Below are 20,477 nucleotides of genomic sequence, written 5' to 3' on the forward strand. Positions count from 1 at the left end.
GTGAACGATTTGATCCACATCTTGAACGGTGTCAGTGGATTTATTGGTGACTTCTTCACCGGGCACACATTCTAATAGTCATCGATTCAGTGTATGAACAACGTCATTTGGGGAGGGGGGGGTAGTATTGCCCGTTGCGACAATGAATCAGTGTCTCCATAATTTGGTGAAAAAAAAATAGTAAACACTTTATCAAATCGTTGTCAGAACACACCACAGCAGCTAGATTTTTGTTAATGGTGGATGAGACAGTCACTGGTATCAGGCTCAATTTTACCATCAGCAAAGCAGAAGAGTAGCAAACTGCTGCACACTATGATCTCCTCGTAAGTGCATGTGAATAGTGGTACGGAGGGTCATGATTTAAACATCTCACCACAGCACTGACAATTCGCATTGACTTGATCGGCTTGAGTACCCCACCAAATTATGGGAAAGTTTGTCTGAAATCACCAGCAAGAAGAACTGTCACTGCTCTCATGGGTGAACATGGGTGAAAGTTTGGTTAAGTGCCTCGAATGCCCGCTTGGTCGGCATGGTCCATGCATCGCACACGATCAAGTTACAGCGTTTGAAGAGCATACCAAGACTGGAATCATTTTTGCCTAATCTGGACTTTAGTCCAGTGACCTTATGCGATCGAGCAGTATCCATAGGTGAGTTAGTTTGTCAGTCAGTCAGTCAGTGAGTCAGTAGACATTTCAATCATTCTCACCAGAACCAAACACACAATTTTCATGAAACTTGGCCACAAGCTAGGATTTTGATGTTGATAAAAATCGCCCCAAAAAAACTTCATCATTTGTGATGTACCAAAGTTTGTTCATGGCATAAAACACAATCAGGGTGTATGTATGGGGGTTTGCAGGGGTTTGACCCCTCCCACCAAAATAGGTATTTTCTCTCTTCTATGAAACAACACACACAATTTCAATGAATCTTGACCACAACCTTCATCGCCCATGATGTACCAAAGTTTGTTCATGTCATTAAAAAAAAAAAAAAAAATCAGGGTGTGAGAGATCTAAGGGGGGTTTGAGTGACTGTAGCTCCTGATCCAGGTGAGCTTCAAGACTCGTGGTCTATTTTTCACATTTCCCTTAGCTTTGTCATCCGTAGCCAGATTGAGGGGTAATTGAAGTTGGAATGTGCCGTCCTCCCGCCTTTGAGCAGCATCGCCGCAATACCCGACGATGCTGATAGGGATACAAAATCAAATACACACACACACACACACACACACACACACACACACACACACACACACACACACACACGACTAATTTTCCACCTATCTGGATCATCAGCTGGGCTTCCACCTCTTCATGAAGGTTTCAATCCCTAAAAACACAATTGACAACATAATATAAATTTATCAAAAACGTGTCCAGTGGTAATAATAAAACAACCTGGATGCCAAAGATCCTGGATAATTACACAGCTGTCTACCCAGATGATTGTCGGAAGCACCGAACTAACAACAATTGCAGTGAAAGGGTTGAGCCTTATGCTCCAACACCAAAAGAGTATCAGAATAATGGGAATAAAATACGATTCGTCCTGATAGTAGAAATAGAAGAAAATGTAGAATGAGCGTTTTCCATTCCCTGAAGAATTTTTCTTTACGGGTCCACATCGAATCGCCCCCTGATCACGTGGTACCTTCAAACATGATACCCGGTAAACCTGCCGAAAACATACTCTCCTCAAGAATCGAGGTTTTCACATCGTGATGTTGGCGAATTAGCAGCGATAGCTTAGGTTACGATGAACACACAGAAACGCCTTTGTCTTTTTATATCGACATGAATAAGTGTGTGTGTGTGTGTGTGTGCGTGTGTGTGTGTGTGTGTGTGTGTGTGTGTGTGTGTGTGTGTGTGTGTGTGTGTGTGTGTGTGTGTGTGTGTGTGTGTGTGTGTGTGTGTGTGTGTCAATGTGAAAATTTTCAATTTTCCACGATCTCCTCTCACGGACTAATAAAAGTAAATCATCAAAATATTTTTTATTTTGGTTCGTTCGCTTTGTGTGTGTGTGTGTGTGTGTGTGTGTGTGTGTGTGTGTGTGTGTGTGTGTGTGTGTGTGTGTGTGTGTCAATGTGTCTCCTCCATAACTCCAAAACCATCAAACCTAGCAGCCTGAAACTTTGCACGCACACTAAAAAAAAAAACTCCAAGAAAGTTCAAGAGTGAAAATTGGGTGTTTGTGTTAATTAAATCATCCCTTTTGAAGGTAATTACGGCCTTATTTAATTATATCCTTCATCAGGCGATCCTTGGCCACCTCATTCTCGAGGGTCTTAAGGCGTTTCCTTGGTAACCTCGCTGGGGTCTGAAGCCGCCATGTTATTTCGCCTGCTCAACCATGCCGTGACTTGGAACAGACTGCAGTGATTTCTTAATGATAAAGGTTTATTTTTTTTTTCACTTTCCTCACTCATATTGTCTTATTCTTATTTTATATTCATATTGCTTTTGTTAGTGCTGTAGTTTTCAAATTAGGAGCTTGGGGGCGATTTCATGCATTATTATTATATGATACAATTTTCCACGATCTCCTCTCACGGACTAATAAAAGTAAATCATCAAAATATTTTTCAACCAAAACGCTTTGCGATTGGTTCGTTCTCCGTCACCCTGAGCAAGTGGTTCGTGCTCCGTCACCCTAAGTGAGTGGTTCGTGCTCCGTCACCCTGAGTGAGTGGTTCGTGCTCCGTCACCCTGAGCGAGTGGTTCGTGCTCCGTAACCCTGAGCGAGTGGTTCGTGCTCCGTCACCCTAAGCGAGTGGTTCGTGCTCCGTCACCCTGAGCGAGGGGTTCGTGCTCCGTAACCCTGAGCGAGTGGTTCGTGCTCCATCACCCTAAGCGAGTGGTTCGTGCTCCGTCACCCTGAGCGAGTGGTTCGTGCTCCGTCACCCTGAGCGAGTGGTTCGTGCTCCGTCACCCTGAGCGAGTGGTTCGTACTCCGTAACCCTGAGCGAGTGGTTCGTGCTCCGTCACCCTGAGCGAGTGATTCGTGCTGCCTCACCCTGAGCGAGTGATTCGTGCTGCCTCACCCTGAGCGAGTGATTCGTGCTGCCTCACCCTGAGCGAGTGATTCGTGCTGCCTCACCCTGAGCGAGTGATTCGTGCTGCCTCACCCTGAGCGAGTGGTTCGTGCTGCCTCACCCTGAGCGAGTGGTTCGTGCTGCCTCACCCTGAGCGAGTGGTTCGTGCTGCCTCACCCTGAGCGAGTGGTTCGTGCTGCCTCACCCTGAGCGAGTGGTTCGTGCTGCCTTACCCTGAGCGAGTGGTTCGTGCTCCCTCTCCCTGAGCGAGTGATTCGTGCTCCCTCACCCTGAGTGAGTGGTTCGTGCTCCCTCACCCTGAGCGAGTGGTTCGTGTTCCGTCACCCTGAGTGAGTGGTTCGTGCTCCCTCACCCTGAGCCAGTCGTTCGTGCTCCCTCACCCTGAGCGAGTGGTTCGTGCTCCCTCACCCTGAGCGAGTGGTTCGTGCTCCCTCACCCTGAGCGAGTGGTTCGTGCTCCCTCACCCTGAGCGAGTGGTTCGTGCTCCCTCACCCTGAGCGAGTGGTTCGTGCTCCCTCACCCTGATCGTGTGGTTCGTGCTCCCTCACCCTGATCGTGTGGATCGTGCTCCCTCACCCTGATCGTGTGGTTCGTGCTCCCTCACCCTGATCGTGTGGTTCGTGTTCCATCACCCTGATCGTGTGGTTCGTGTTCCGTCACCCTGAGCGAGTGGTTCGTGCTCCCTCACCCTGAGTGAGTGGTTCGTGCTCCCTCACCCTGAGCGAGTGGTTCGTGTTCCGTCACCCTGAGCGAGTGGTTCGTGCTCCCTCACCCTGAGCGAGTGGTTTGTGCTCCCTCACCCTGAGCGAGTGGTTCGTGTTCCGTCACCCTGAGAGAGTGGTTCGTGCTCCATCATTCTGAACGAGTTGTTGTGAAATAACTCCCGATTTCCAAGCAGTTTTCCGTATTTACATGTTTTCTAAATTACTGAGCCAATATTTTTTCCATCCGTCACACACAGCTCTTTATGAAGAATAATGTTTGTGAACATATCCGTGAAACGTTGATATAAATGCAACGTTGTTTTTTGGTGAAAACTACTCAAGGTTTCTGGGTTGCATGCAGTGAGTACTGTCGTTGGTAATCAAACTGACTCCAACCTGCTGATTCCCGAAAGATTGCCGATATCGGCCAAACACGTGTGTGTGTGTGTGTGTGTGTGTGTGTGTGTGTGTGTGTGTGTGTGTGTGTGTGTGTGTGTGTGTGTGTGTGTGTGTGTGTGTGTGTGTATGTGTATGTGTATGTGTATGTGTGTGTGTGTGTGTGTGTGTGTGTGTGTGTGTGTGTGTGTGTGTGTGTGTGTGTGTGTGTGTGTGTATGGCATAGTTTTTCTCTCTTAATTACATACGTCTATTAATTAATTACGCAGTATTGAAATGTACCTTTTGACCTTTTAGACTGTTGTGACCGCTTCGACCTCTGAAGACCCCAAAAGATCCAAAACATCCAGAAGACCCTGAGGACCCAACAGACCCTAAATAACCAAAATACCCTGATGACCCAAAAGTCCCCGAGGACCCAAAAGACTCAGAAGAAACAAAAGACCCTGATGACCCAAAGAAACCAAAATACCTTGAGGAGCAAAAACACCCAAAATACCCTGATGACCCAAAATACCCAGATGACCTAAAAGACCCCAAAGACCCACAATACCCTGAGGATCCCAGAAGACCTAAAAGTCCCTGAGGACCCAAACATCCCCAAGGACCAAAAAGACCAAACTCACCTGGAGGACCGAAAAGCCCACAAAGTCCCTGAAGACCCAAAAGTCTCCAAGGACCCAAGAGACCAACAAGTCCCTGAGGACCCAAAAGACCTAGAAGACCCAAAAGTTCCCAAGGACCCAAAATAACGCAAGGTCGGCAAAATGAGTGCCAGCTTGCTAGTCTCCTGTGTCGGAGTGGAGACCAGCCAGGATTGTGCTTAATAGCCAAGGAAACTGCATAGGCAGCAACAATGCTCTGCACAGAGTATGGTCCCAATGGATGAATGGGTGGACCCAAAATACTCCAAGGACCCAAAAGACCCAAAAAGTCCCCAAGGATCCAAAATACCTAAAAGTTCCTGAGGACCAAAAATACTCTCGGACCTCAATGACCCAGAAGACCCAAAATGACCCAAAATATAAAGCAGCTTAATATGTCCATCCTTCCACCATGGCATGGCATTCTAATTACAAGAAAAAGAGCAATCAGAGATTGCAGACCCTTGCTTGGACTTGTTTTGTGTGGTGTTTGTGTTGTTATGTGTGGTATATTTTGTGTGGCGTTTGTGTACTGGTGTGTTACGTAATTAATAAAAGACATAATTAGAAATTCCACTTTACACCTGCTGGCAGTGATGACGGGGTACCAAGACGTTCCACTTTGATGCAACCCCGCTTTGAATGGACACCTAATTCTGACCCATGACGTTTATTATTATTATCGAATTGAATTAAGAATGGGATTAAAATAAATTCAATTCAAATGAAATGGAAGACCAAAGAGGTACAGTCCTGCATTGGAGTCATCAGAAGGAACCCAAACAAGCAAAAAGCAAAGATGGAGTTATCACGAGGAGCCTGGATAGGATTCGCATTTCAACTGTTACTCCTCTACCATAAAACCCATTCAATCACAGCCAAGTGAGCCTCACTCAAAAAAAATTTTTTTTTTTTGTTTTTAAACCAAGATCAAAAGAAAAAAAAATTTCTGGCCGCCAGACCATGTGTCCGATCAAGTTCAAATTTAAAACATGTATCCCCCATCGTTATTCGACCATAATTGTGAAGTTTAATGTCAATTGATGAGGTGGTTGGAGAGAAAACAATTTAATATTTTTCTTCAATCAAATATGGCTATCAAACCATGTGACCTATCAATTATTCCGAAACAAACGTGTACAACCATGGCTTGGGGAACATTTGCGTGAACCTTCCCCTCGATCTGTCAAGCCGTTCTGGAGAAAAAGATTTTTTTTTCATCAGTTTTTGGGTAAATCCAACATGGCTGCCAAACCATGTGATCTATGATGTCATATGCGTGATCCTTTTGTTCCACATGATAAGGTGGTCATATGGCTTAAGTTTTGCCTCGATCTGTTCACCCACTTCAGTGAATATGTTTGAAGGTTTTCTTAAAAAAACAAAAAAACAATATGGCTGCCAAATCATGTGACCGATGACGTCAGCAATTTCTTTTTTTCTGTGGACCATTTTATCCCTGTGTGACCCACAAAAATTTTCATCCTCATTCGATGTAGAATTTTACATGTGCAATTATGACGTCATCATGAAGACATCTTTGATGTAATTTCAAAAAATCACACTTATTCGCATGAGGAGTATTTGCCATGTGCCAAGTTTCAATTTTTCTCATCGTGCGGTTTCAGAGATACAGAGGTCGAAAGTTTTTTTTTTTTGTATACCTTATCGAGGATCGTATGAGAGTTAACACACAACACACAGCAAGGGGGGCATGAGACTAGGGAGGCGGGAGTGGGAAAGACAAAGCAGTGGGGAACAGAGACATTAGGAATTCTGTGGAGTGAGAGGGATGGGGCGGGGAACATGTGGAAAACAAGATGGATATTACAGGGACTTTCAGGGAGGAAAGCAGGGAAGATGAAGGAGGTGGGTTTGGGGTGGATTAACGGGGGTAGAAAAGATCGAGGATTTGGATGGGGGATGATAAGAGGTGGTGGGGAACAGCTGGTTTAAAGGCTTGGAGGGAAGAATGGGATTGAAGACAGTGAGGGAGTTTATTCCAAAGGCGGGAAAAAAGAGGAATGAAAGAGTGAAGGTGAGCAATGATTCGTGTTTTTGGTAGTTTTACCAGAAGGGGGTTGTTGGCAGTCCTTGAGCACCCTGCAGAAATATGGTGGGGACAAATCGCAGACAGAGTGGGGAGGGGGGGACGAGACCAGAGAGGAGACAGTGGAAGACAGAAAGAACACTGACCTGCCTGTGGTGAGAGAGTGAGAGCCCCAAAGACTCAGCCTCATCACTGGAGATGCCAATGATCTGAAATGCCTTGGTTTCCACAGCGTGAAACCAAGAAAGGTGGGATGCAGGAGTACCAGCCCAGAGGGGAGAACAGTCCTCCATCAGGCTGCAGACGAAAGCTTTGTATGTGGTCAGGAGCTCAAGTGGGCCAAAGAAGGACTTTGCACGATGGAGGACTCCCAGTCGGCGACTGGCTTTGGAGGCCAGAATGGAAATGTGGCTTTCCCAGGAAAGATCATGGCAGACAGTGAGACCCAGAAGCTTGAAAGAAAGGACTTCTTCCAGAGGATTGTTGACAAAGTATTTTGGGGGGGGGGGAGGGTGTTTTCCAAATGGTCCTTTCAGAGAGAGAAAGTGAGAGTGTGAGATTTGTCTGGATTGAAAGACATGTTCCACGTGTTGGACCAGTTTGTGATTTACCCAGATCTGCCGGAAGCCAAGAAGCTGCTGCTTGCTGCTCTGAGGGATGACAGATGGTACGGCAGAGGGTGGAGTCATCAGCGAAGAGATAAAGAGGATTTTCCAGAGAATCGGAGAGATGATTGATGAACACCAGAAAAAGAACAGGGCCCAGAACGCTGATTTGAGGAATTCTAGCCTGGACAGGAAGAGGGGATGAAAGAACTCCATTACGGGCCACACGTTGACTGCGACAGGAAAGGAATTCTGAGAGCCATGAGTGGAGATGGCCTTGGATACCATCGGAAGAGAGTTTGGTGAGCAGGGCAGGGTGCCAGACAATGTCAAAAGCATGTGATGTATCTTGGAACATGGTTCTGATTTCATGTCTGGCATTGAGGACCTCCATCCATTGTTGGGACAGCAGAAGCAACATATCCAGTGTGGAGTGACCTGGTCTGAAACCAAATTGATGATCGTAACTCAAGCCATTGGAGAAGAGGAAGGATTTAACCTCTGAAGCAATGATGGATTCCATAACTTTGCTGATGATTGGGAGAAGGTTGATTGGTCTGAAGTTGCAGGGATTTGTTTTTGCACCTTTTTTATGCAAGGCAGTTATGTTTGCTGATCTCCAAGCAGATGCCAGATGACCTTGAGCAATTGAGAGGATGAATAGAACAGAGAGAGGGTGAGCAAGAGCAGAGGAGCAGGTTTTGTGCACATGTGGGCTGATGCCATCTGGACTGGTTGCAGAATATGGGTCGAGTTTTGACAGCAAGCTCTCCACTTTCTCAGATGAAAAGGACAGAGTCTAGGGACAGTTAGGTGTGACTGGGTAAGGTGGGTACAGAAAGCGATGGGTTTTGGACACAAGATTTTGTGCAAACACCGAGTTTAGGCATTTAGCCTTTTCACGTGCGGTATCAGCAGTGCGGCCATTTGAGGTAAGAGAGGGGATGGAGGGGAACATACACCAGAAACAGATTTGATTAGATGCCACCAGGATTTGGAGGAGGAAGAGGTTTGAGAGTTTAGACTTGAGCTTAGAAAGATGTTTTCTGGCTCTCCTCAGGGTAGCTACACACTTGTTCTGAGCTTTTTGGAAGTAACTGAGATTGCCCTCAGTTGGGATTGCTTTCCATGAGGCAAAGGCAAGTTGTTTCAGGACAACTGCCTTGCCACAAGCTTCAGTGAACCATGGGCGGGAGGAAGGGTAGGACAACAGAAGACAAGAGGGGATAAATCTGTGCATGACGGAGAGCAAGTTTCTTTGAAATAATTCCCAGGATGAGTTTATGTTGGAGAAAGTAACGATGGGAGACCATTCGAAAAGGTTGATGGTTGCTTGGCGACCCTGCCAGTCGGCTTGAGTGAAATGCCAGACTCGACGGTGCTGAGGTGGTTCTCTGAGAATAACCACAGATGTTCACTTTGACAGGCATGTGGTCATTAGTACCGGTTTGAGCGGAGGAAGTACAGCAGATGTTTTCAGGGAAATTTGTCAAAATCAGACCCAGAAGAGATCGAGTACTATTGGTTGAGATCCGGGTCAGAAAATTGACTGATTTAATCAATCCCAATGAGTCACAGAAGTCTTTTGTTGAAGTGCCGTGACAGGTGAGAGAGGTACCCACACCCAGCCAACTGGCTTGATGACAATTGAAGTCACCACACATGAGGAAGAGAGAGTTCGGATGAGAAGATAGAAGTTGGTTCATGTTTTCGGATCGTGAGGTTTAAATGGAGTCATCACTGTTTGGTGGATGGTACAGTACACATATAAACATGAGTTGAGAGTGGAGGGAAGCCGTAGCCAGAGGTATTCCTGGGGGTGTGGGGGAGTGAGGGCAGTGCATGGAGAGTGAGGAATAGAGTCTTTGATGAAGAGAGCAACTCCTCCACCAGGACAAGGCTCGGGTCTGTCCTACCAGAGGAGGGAGTAACCAGGGAGAGATATGTGGGAGTCAGAGAGTCTTGAGGGAGGAAAGTTTCTGTTAGGCAGCTTATGTCTGGTTTTTCAGTTGCAACCTGTATCGAAAGATCTGTAAGGTTTGAGCGAAGGCCCCGGATATTTAAGGTCCACACTGTTTCTGAAGAGGGAGGGGACGAGGCTTTGGGTGCAGGGGATGGGAGAGGAGGGGGAGGGTAGGACAAGGGAGGAGGGGGGGAGGTAAGGAGAGTTGTTGAAAGAGTGTGGGGGATTGCAGAATAGCTCGGTGAGTGGCCGTATGAGGAGGAGAAAAGGCTCTGTGGTGCTGGGGGAGAGGGGGGCAAGAGAGGGGAAGAAGGCAGTTGAGGATTTGAGGAGGTGGAGTGATGAGATGGAGGTGAGAGGGCAGGGGAAGGAGGCAGCTTTGTGGATGTGAGGGGGAACTTTAAGAAGGGTGAGTGAGGGGGGTGAATGGTGGGAGAATGGTGAGTGGGGAGAGTTGGGAGAGAAAGGTGAGGGGGGAGTTTTTGAGAAAGGTTAGAGGGAAGCTTGGAGGGAGAAGAGTGTGATGGTTACTTTGAGAGGGAGGGGTGAGTTGGCACTGAAGTTGGAAAACAAGAATGGTTGATGGAAAGCGAACATTCATAGCAAACTGTGGTTTTAATTTTTTTTCGGTCAGAGACGCGATGAAAGACATTTCTTGATGGATGCACAAAAGGCAAATTAAGAGAATGGAGAGAAGAAACGCTGTAACAGTTGGATTTTTTTTGGCAATTTATGAGGAAAAGGTCGAATTGAGAGCAGTCTGTTGAAATAGAAAAGGGAGAGAATACAAATAAAAACGATCGTACACCAAGAGGGGAAAGATGGGTAGGCCTCAAAGAACCCGTAAAGACAAGGTTGATGAAAACTCACAAAACAGCACGATTTTTGAAACAAAACCGAACTAGGAACACACACAGAATCATGTACGTGAGAAAATAAACAGTTAAAATGGGACAGGTAACGACCAGAAACTTAACTTTGAGAAAGTCGGCAAAGACCCCCGAGAGAACCTGCCGTTGCTGCAAACCCAGAACCGGAACTGAAGTTTTTCCATTTTTCCAACATGGCTGCCAAAAGACGTGACCTATGATGTCATAATTATCAACAAAACATTCTACATTTGTTGTTGCTCCTTTGGGGAAAATTTTGTCTCAATCCGACAAGCAGTTGAGGAGAAAAACACTAAAGTTCTGTGCGGACAAACAGACAAATACACAAACAAATGGATCCAAATGCAATACCATGTCCTCCGGCGAGGATAAGAAGAAAAAGACGTTGGGCAGAGCATGATACTTGCAAAATCCACTCCTCTCTCCTAAGGTTGCCATGGATACATCAACTTGTCCATTTCATTAACATTAAAATTGATAATGTTAATCAAAGCTCAGGTCAATCGGATGAAAATTGACGATTTTTCAGATGAAATTTGATGATTTTAGAAGTTTGACCTTGAGTTGACCTTTCACATTTTAACATCAAAAATATTTGTTTTCCAAATTCAGTAATGTACTATGCAAAGGCTGTTTAATCTTCAAATTAACAGGATGAAAATTGATGATTTTTCATTTGAAGATTGATGATTTTAGATGTTTGCACTTGAGTTGACCTTTTGATCTCAAAAATAGTTTGTTTCTAATTTCAGTAATGCACAATGCAATTGCTGTTTAATTTGTTAAGTCAATCGGATGAAAAATGACGATTTTTCAGATAAAAATTGATGGTTTTAGAAGTTTGACCTTGAGTTCACCTTTGACCTTTTGACCTGAAATAGTTGATTTCCCAATTCAGTGATGCAATATGCAAATCTTGTTCAAATTCCAAGTCAATCGGATTTTAGAAATCTAAAAGCCAATTTTAGAAAAATGACTATTTTAGAAATTCGACCTCAAGATGACCTTTGAGCTCAAAATCAATAGGCTTCTCAGTTGAGATTACCTCATCAACTTGGTAAAGTTTCATGACGATCGGTTTGGAATTGTGACCTGTTTGGAATTAGAAATCTCACCTAAATTGTTGACATTTAGCCTATGTTGACCTTTTGGTCTCTGTTGACCTCAAAAACTAATTGACTAGTTGAATTCATTGACCTGATGTAAATCCTCTTCAAATTTCAAATCAATCAGATGAAAATTGAGGATTTTAGACATCTCACCCAAGTTGTTGTCCTTTAGCTTATATTGACCTTATGACCTCCAAAACAATAGGCTTTTTCCTTATGACAAACTTCACCACGTGGTGAAGTTTCGTGAATATTGGTTTAAAATTGTTACCTGTAGATGATAGACAGACAAACAGACAGACAAAATAACAAAATCGACAGACCAATATACTTGAAAAATGTTCGATTTTGCAACTAACAAACAAACACACAGTCAAACGGACCCAAATGCAAATCCCTCTCCTCAGACAGGGTCATAACACAAACAATGATAATATTGTAACAAAGCAGATATAAATTTATGCATATATTTTCAACAATAATAATAGTAGTATCATATGGCAATAATAATAACGAACATATAATCCCCATGCTGGTCCCAAGCACATCTGGGCTTGGTGAAAGGAAAGCTAATACTCCAGCAGTACAGCAGGCGGGTACGCAATAAGGCTGGGAAGACCAATGAAAATGTGGTCCATCTGACCAGCTAGTTACTGAAAAAAATTGCAGAAAAAATAAAAATAAAAACAGAGATGAAATCTCAAAAAAAACAACCAAATAAGGTCAGAATGATACCACATAACAATGCCACAATAAAACATCACAATCCTCTTCTGGATTTCCATCACGACATCTTTTGACATTTCACTTTTGTTGTGGCATTGTGATTTACAAAGAAGAAGAATAACAATGAATAATGACACCACATTATGATTCCACAATACGACACCACAATCCTCTTCTAGTTCAGCATCACGATAACTTTTGATGTTTTACTCTTGTGAGATTGTGATGAAACAATGTCAATAGATATTGTGATGCCAAACCAGAAGAGGATTGTGGTGTCGTATTGTGGAATCGTAACGTGGTGTTATACTTACTGTTATTCTACTTCGTCATTCTTTTTCTTCTTCATCCATCAGAATCCCAAAACAAAAGTAAAATGTCAAAAGATGTTGTGATGGTAATCCACAAGAGGATTGTGGTGTTGTGTTGTGGCATCATAATGTGGGGTCATTCCTACCTTGTTTGGTTGTTGTTTTTTTGAGATTCTATCCCTCTATGTTTTTACATTTTTTTTTCCATGTTTTTTTTTTCTTCGAAATAGTATAGTACAGAAAGAATAGATAGAATAAGATAGATAGATAAATAGATAGACTCAAATAGAAGATAGATGGATAGATAGAATAGATAGATGTGTGTGAAAATAATACACAATCATGCCTCTCACCTGTAGTTAGATGGAATAGCCAAAAAACTGTCATCTGAGCAATTACCCCAGGTGGCTCGGATTATAAATAAGTTGACTCCTCCCATGCTCTTCTCGATGAAGAAAACTGCATAGAGCAACCATGAAAATCTACACATGGTTTGCCCTTTGCTGTTTCAAACACTACCCACATTCCTCAACAGCTGCAAAACATTCACAAGTAGTACATGCATGAAAATCCCAATGCCACACAGTACACACCTCCACAGTTGCCAGACCGGTTACATCGCTTATTGGCGAATCATCCAGGACAGCGAAGACAGAAACGCACAATACCGAGGCTCCCAAGCATGTACCACATGCAATATCAATAGCAGTCAACATAAAAATAACAAGACCCAATCATCTCTCACCATAATTGCATTGTACCAGAACGTACCGTGTTACCCTCCCTGAGTATAATATCAATACTCACCTCCATTCATTCATGATCATCAAAAGGATGTTCACGCCATTGTTGTGGAGGACTTGTCCATCAATGCCATAGCTGCTGGCAAGTCACATGCTCACAATTCCCCATCTTGGTCAGCATATCAGGAACCTCTTCCATCCCGGCCACATGCAAGCAGTGCATCGCAGGGCCAGCTACAACAGCAGTTTTTGTCAGGGATGTTGTAGTTCGTCAGTTAAAAGCTCGACAATATGGCCAGCAAGCATTGGTTGTGGTATTTGTGGATAAGCATTAGTGAATGCCTCTAAATGAACAATTAAAATTGACGGTTACATGTTATAAGTTTGTTGTTGCATGAATCGGTGAATTGTATGAAAAACCGTTTGATGTAATGAGCTAATTTTGACTGTTGATTGACAGTATTGTATTGAAAACTGTCTGGTGAGATTCGTGAAGTTGCTGGAATGTTCTGAAACGAAACTTCCAGTATAGATGAGAATCACATTTGCTGGAAGGCATGGGATCATTCTGTTACTAAAGAAACCCGCAAGAGGGAAGTGCAGAGAGACAGGTGATATGTGACGAGACGTGTGCATCAATCATTCCGTGCTAGATTTAACACTGATGAGTGAATGACGTGTTAATGTCCGGAGTGGTTGTTAACGCGTGGAGCCAATTATAATCAGGTTTATTAAAACTCATTAACATTATGTATCGGGAAAGAATTCCTTTGAGCTCTTCAATTATCTTGAACTGGTCAGCGTATGAGAGAGAACAACGCGACATGAGTCGATCGTTGGACAGCCCCGACATACGCTGCAAGGACACCGAGTGAGAACGACGCATCAGGACTCAATCGTTCGACACCTCGGCAGATGTGGTGAACATGCGTGAGTTGAGTCGGCAGGACAGGGACACTAGGCAGAAACAACTTAATATGGAAATCTGAGTTGGACATTGTATGTAATGGTGAACTTCTCATTTGACGTTGTATCTGTTTATTTGAAATACAAGTTTCAAAAATGTTGTACTGTTGATGTGGTAACTGTAACGTCACTCAGAAGTCACAGACCTCAAATGACAAAGATCCATTTGATTGATAGCTCACCTCTATGATCGTCAGACTTGGGAAGCACAAACCTTGGATTGCAGTCGTGAGAGAACGAGCTGGGTTCGGCACCACAAATAACATACGTACACCAAAGGGAAGGAAACCCCAAGGTGTGGACATCAACTTGGTTCACACTCTTGGTGGAACTGTCCATTTTGGATGCAGTGTGTCACTGGTGTGGTAGGACAGGCCAAGCACCATCATTGGTTTATGTGATCAAAGCTAGCAGTGAGGTTGATCAACTTGGCATATTTCGAGTGACAACAGCTGCAAATGATCCATTTGAGGTGTCCGTCAGTTTGAATGGTGGTAGCCTGAGTGCACCCTCCACTTCGTGCCTACATTGGGGAGTTGATCAAGATGTTGGGTTTGATGGATCTCGTGGTTCATTATTGGGAACAGCAAGCAGTGTTGCCCTTGCATGTGCTTGATGGTCCTGGCCCATCTCTCCTTGGTCGTGAGTGGTTGCACACAATTCGTCTCGATTGGGCAGACATTTACAGTGTTCACATGTCCTTTCCATCTTCCCAGTTGGATTTGATGGAACAAGCAGCATTCGAACGAGTCAAATTTCACCTGACTGCAGACACAGTTCTCGCACATTACGAAGCTTCACAGCGTCTCATTCTTGCGTGTGACAGCTCGTGGTACGGCATCGGTGCCATGCCGTACTTGCGTGTGTCTCAGGTAATGAGTGATGGTACTGAGCATCCGGTGTGTTTTGCGGCACATGCTGTGACGGCTGCAGACCAAAATTATGCTCAAATTGAGCATGATGCGCTGAGTCTGGGAAGGGGCATGTTGAAGTTTTGTCAGTACTTGATAGGTCGACATTTCCTCCTCCAAACTGATCATCAGCCACTTCAGTTCTTGCTCAACCCTCGGAGTGGCATTCCAGTCATTACTGCTGCTTGGAAAGAAGGCATTGCACACAAGCGACTGTTTCACTGTGTGGTGCAGTGAGGTTTAATTATCAAGCCACGTGGTGGTTTCAGCATGCACGTGGTTTAAAACGGGAGTTCCATTTCACTGGAGGATGATCCTGCAGCTCAAAATGCACAGATTTATATTTTCAAAGGAACATATTCAATAAATTATGGAGATCAAGACGCAGGAAGCAACCATGAATAAAAATGATGGAGAAATGTGATCGGGCATGCTTAACTGTGACGGTAATGGTTTCAACAGCTCTTAAACTATTCTTCAGTGGACAGACTCGGTCAGGGACACAGCATGAACAGAAGAGTTGAAACCTGGGTGGTGTAGGTGTGTGTGGTCTTCTTTGTGGTGTAGCGCTGGGAGGCATGACATGGGTTGAGCAGAGACGCCAATGGTGCTTTGCAGCAGGCTCACTCTTCAGACCCTTCTCCATCAGTTTGGCATGTCTCATCTGACGTGCCTGTCATCTCTCTCCGTATCTCTTCACCAAGGTGTTTCCCTTGGTCTCTGATGTGTGTGCTCACCATGTCATCTCTCCCTGAATCTGTGGTGCATGTGAGCATGGCTACCTTTAAAATCCCCCACTCCCGACACTGTGAGCGTTTCACATGTGCTCTCACAACGCTGAAGTAGCTCATGTTGACACATTATCTCATGAGAGCTCATGCGGGGGTTTGCAGTAACTCACATTGACAGGCCACGTAGAAGTGCAGTTGTTTAGTGGAGAAGGACAATGGGGGTGATTTGAGAGTTAAATACAGAGGGGAAAGAGGGATAAGAGACAGACACGAGGGAACAGCCTGAGAAGGAGCTCTCTCGACAGACGATACTAGTCGTTGTTTTGGGGGGTTACAAACACTTATGTGCTAAAATTCATTGAGATGATTGATGAATAATTTACCTCTCATTAACCCCAATAAATTTTCATCACAATATATGATGATGATGGAAGTCACGTCGGTCCGATGAAGACTGGTGGGTTATTACGTCCTGTGGCGAGCACGAAAATGCGCAGCAAGGCCAGCCCCAGTTGCACACACTCTCCCGCACTTGTTTTACTGGAATCTGGTTGATGCCACTTGGTCCAGATTCCTACTCCTCAAGCAGACCTGGTGGATATGCTTATTTCTCACCTTCTCAAATTTTGTGACTCCTTTGTTGACAATCCTTCTCGAAGACGAGCGACCTGCAGTTTGGTGTTCCCACTTGGCCGGGTCAATATCACAGCTTTTTTACAAAGCGTTGAGACAATCCTTGAAGCATTTTATCAGAGCGTTGAGACAATTTCATTGCAGTGAGGCTGTGTCTTTGGGCCTCTCTCAAACACCACAGGCAGGCCGGTGGTCTTTCTGTCTTCTACCATCTCTGCTCTGGTCTCACCCCCCCTCCCCTGCTCTGTCTGCGATTTGTCCCCACCATATTTCCGCAGGGCACTCAAGGTTCGCCAGCAACCCCTTTCTGGTAAAACTGAAAATCACGAATCACTGCTCACCTTCACTCTTTCATTCCTCTTTTTCTCCACCTTTGGAATAAACTCCCACACTCTCTTCAATCCCATTCTTCCCACCAGGCCTTCAAAACAGCTGTTTACCACCATCTTTTATCTCCCCCCATCCAAAAGCATGATCTTTTCTACCCCCGTTAATCCACCCCAAATCCAACTCCTTCAAATTCCCTGCTTGCCTTCCTGAAAGTCCCTGTAGTGTCCATCTTGTATACCTCGTGTTCCCCACCCCCATCCCTCTCCCTTCTGCAGATCTCTTAATGTGTCTGTTCCCCACTGTTTTGTCCTTCCCTCTCCCGCCCCTCTTGTCTCCTGCCCCCATTGTTGTGTGTTATGTGTTAGCTCTCATACGAGCCTCGTCAATGTATACAAAATAAATCAATTACTAAAATGTAATTGGCTTGTTCTTGTCACCTAACCAACTCATCCACCAAGTTTCGTACGAATTTGTCCATAATTTTTTGACATATCATGCTTTTATCATTTTAGCCCTCTCACTCAATGGTGAAGAATTACTTTAAAAATTCTCGGATTGGATCTTCGTATCTTCACCAAAATATAATAAATTCTTCCTTGTTACATACCCAACCTGTCCACGTTTCGTCCCAATCTGTCCTCAACTTTTTGAGATATCCTGCTACATGCTGTTTTTTGGCCCAATCTCTCAATGGTGAAAAATCTCGAATCCAGATCCGGATTTGGATCTTCACCAAAATCTAATGATTTCGTCCTTGTTACATACCCATGCTCTCCACCAAATTTCGTCCGAATCTGTCCACAACTTTTTGAGATATTTTGTTCACAAACAAACAAACAAGAAAGATGTCATGCATAGCACGATACTTGCGAAATCCATAAAACAAATTTGACCTAAAAACGAATTGGTGGTTGAATTAAATGACCAAATACGCAACTCCTTCAAATTTCAACTCAATCAGATGAAAATTGACAGTTTTAGAAATTTGCCTGATGTTGACCTTTGGTGGATGTTGACTTCAAAAATAATTGGCTGGTTGAATTAAGTGACATGAAATATAAATCCTCTTCAAATTTCAAGTCAATCAGATGAAAATTGAGAATTTTAGAAATCTCACCCAAGTTGTGACCTTTGGCCTATGTTGACCTTTTGGCCAAAGTTGATCTCAAAATAATTGGTGGTTGACTTCAGTGACCTCATATGCAAATCCTGTTCAAATTTCTTGTCAATCAGATGAAAATTGAGAATTTTAGAAATTTGACAAAGTTGATGACCTTTGGACGATGTTGACCTTTTTACCTCAAAAAATAGGCTTCTTGCTTATGACAAACTCTACCATGTGGTGAAGTTCCGTGAAGATTGCTTTAAAATTGTGACCTGTCGGCAATAAACACACAAACAGAGACCGAGACAGAATAACACACACAACTAACCAATATTAACGCTATATACTATAAATGGATGAGGTGTGTGTGTGTGTGTGTGTGTGTGTGTGTGTGTGTGTGTGTGTGTGTGTGTGTGTGTGTGTGTGTGTGTGCGTGCGTGCGTGCGTGCGTGCGTGCGTGCGTGCGCCCGCGTGTGTCATACTTTTTGTGTCGATTAATTATGCACATACAGCATATTAATCAATTATGCATAATTGGAATGTACCTTTTGACCTTTTAAAATGCTGAGACCCCTTCAACCTTTGAAGACCTTTAACCCCTCCCCCCCCCTAAGAACCTTAAGATTCCAAAAGACCCTGGAGACCCCAAGGACCGAAAATACCGAGATGACCCAAAAGACCCTAGGACCAAAAATATCCCAGGGACCCAGAAGACCCAAAAGATTCCGAGAACCCAAAATTTCTCAAGAACCCAAAAGTAGCCGAGGACCCAAAAGTCCCAAAAAGTTCCCGAGGACCAAAAGTCGCAAAAAGTTCCCAAGGACCCAAAAGTGTGTGTAGTTTTGTGTCATGTATTTTGTGTGGTGTTTGTGTACTGCTGTTACCCAGATTCAAAAAATTAAATAATTCTGGCTGCTACACCATGTGTCTGATCAGGTTGAAATTTCAAACATACATTCCCTATCACTACTACGCCATTACAACTCTGAAGTTTGACGTTGATTGATGAAGTAGTTCCAGAGAAAGATTTTTTTAAAGATTTTCGCTCAATCCAATATAACTGCCAGACCATGTAATATCAATTATTAGTGAATACCCTGGTACCTCCAATGCTTGTGGAACATTTATGTGAAGTTTACCCTTGATCTGTCCAGCTGTTCTGCAGAAGAAGATTTTTAGGTTTTAGGGTAAATCCAATATGGCTGGAAAAGCATGTGACCTATGATGTCATATTTATGAATGTTTTGTTCCTCATGGATAGGTGGTCATACGTGTAACGTTTCAGCTCGATCTGTTCAGCCATTTCAGAGAAGATGATTTTTGAAGCTTAAAACAAACAAACAATATGGCTGCTGAATCATGTGACCAAGGACATCATCAATTTTTTTTCTTCTGTGAACAATTTATCCTGAGATGACACTCAAAAATTTTCATACTGTTCAGATGCAGCATTCTACATATGCAATTATGACGTCATAACGAAGACACCTATGACATCATAAAAAAATTCACATTTATTCCCAATGAGGAGCACTTGCCATGTGCCAGGTTTCAATTTTTTTCCTTGGTGCAGTTTCAGAGATAGAGGTCCAAAGTTTTTTTTCCGTTTTTCCAACATGGCTGCCACACCACTTGACGTCATAATTATAATTGAAACATTCTACATGAGTACTCGCTCCTATGGTGAAAATTTCGGCTCAATCCGACAAGCGGTTACTGAGAAAAACACTAAAGTTCTGTGCGGAAAAAAACAGACAAACAAACGGACCCAAATGCAATATCCTCTCCTCCGGCGAGGGGAATAACAAAAACAATAACATTGTCACAAAGCATATATTAATGAATACGAATAATATTTACAACAATTATAAGACTAGTAGTTTCACATGGCAATAATAATAACGAAAATATAATCCCCACGCTGGCCTTAAGCACATCAATGTGGGCTTGATGATAGGCAAGCGATTGCTCGAGTCGTACAGCAGGCGGGTATGCAACAAGGCTGTGAAAACCAATAAAAATTTGGTCCATCGAACCAGCGGGCCCATTAGTACTTGAAAAAATCTTCCATTTTCGCAAGTCACAGACAGGGGTGAAAGCATAACCTCAGTCCACCTTCAGTGGGCAGAGGTAATGAGGCACGAACCGCAGTTGCCTGCCCATGAGCGAGAGGTTCAGATGCAATATTAAGAGAACAACTCTCAATTTTTAATGTTCACTGCAATGGTACGTCCCAAACTTGTGACACTTTCCCAGATTTTCCACTTCATCACTACAATTCGGTATAACAAATTGATTGAATGATCATGTCGCAATGAAATGAGATATAATAACGAGGTGAAAGCAAACAGAGGAGGAAGAAACTTCCATTTGAGGAGGACGCAGAGCCCTCAGCAATCAGGGTTAAAATTACCTGATGGGAAGCAAAACTTTGAAGAGAAAACACAAAACCTCCATATTATAAGATTTTGCTACAAATTAAGCTGCAAATCAGCAATAACATCATCGGCCATTGCTGACGAACATGCCATAATTGCCCTTCGGATGAGTATCCGACTGAGAATGGGACTTGATGAGATATGTGTGTGGAAACGTA

General features: G+C 43.7%; 1 long non-coding RNA gene across 1 annotated transcript in view; it reads left to right on the forward strand.

Moving 5' to 3' along the window:
* Nucleotides 1–2,316: 2,316 nt before the first annotated feature.
* The window catches only part of LOC147029574 (uncharacterized), a 46,237-nt gene continuing 28,076 nt past the window's right edge, over nucleotides 2,317–20,477 (forward strand). Inside the window, exon 1 of the long non-coding RNA XR_015055951.1 lies at nucleotides 2,317–2,406. This is a non-coding gene — a long non-coding RNA (uncharacterized LOC147029574). The remainder of the gene's footprint in view (nucleotides 2,407–20,477) is intronic.

Source organism: Eptatretus burgeri, chromosome 3, assembly GCF_056783735.1.
Source record: "Eptatretus burgeri isolate ZD-2024b chromosome 3, Ebu_testis_v1, whole genome shotgun sequence".
Classification (NCBI taxonomy): Eukaryota; Metazoa; Chordata; class Myxini; order Myxiniformes; family Myxinidae; genus Eptatretus; species Eptatretus burgeri.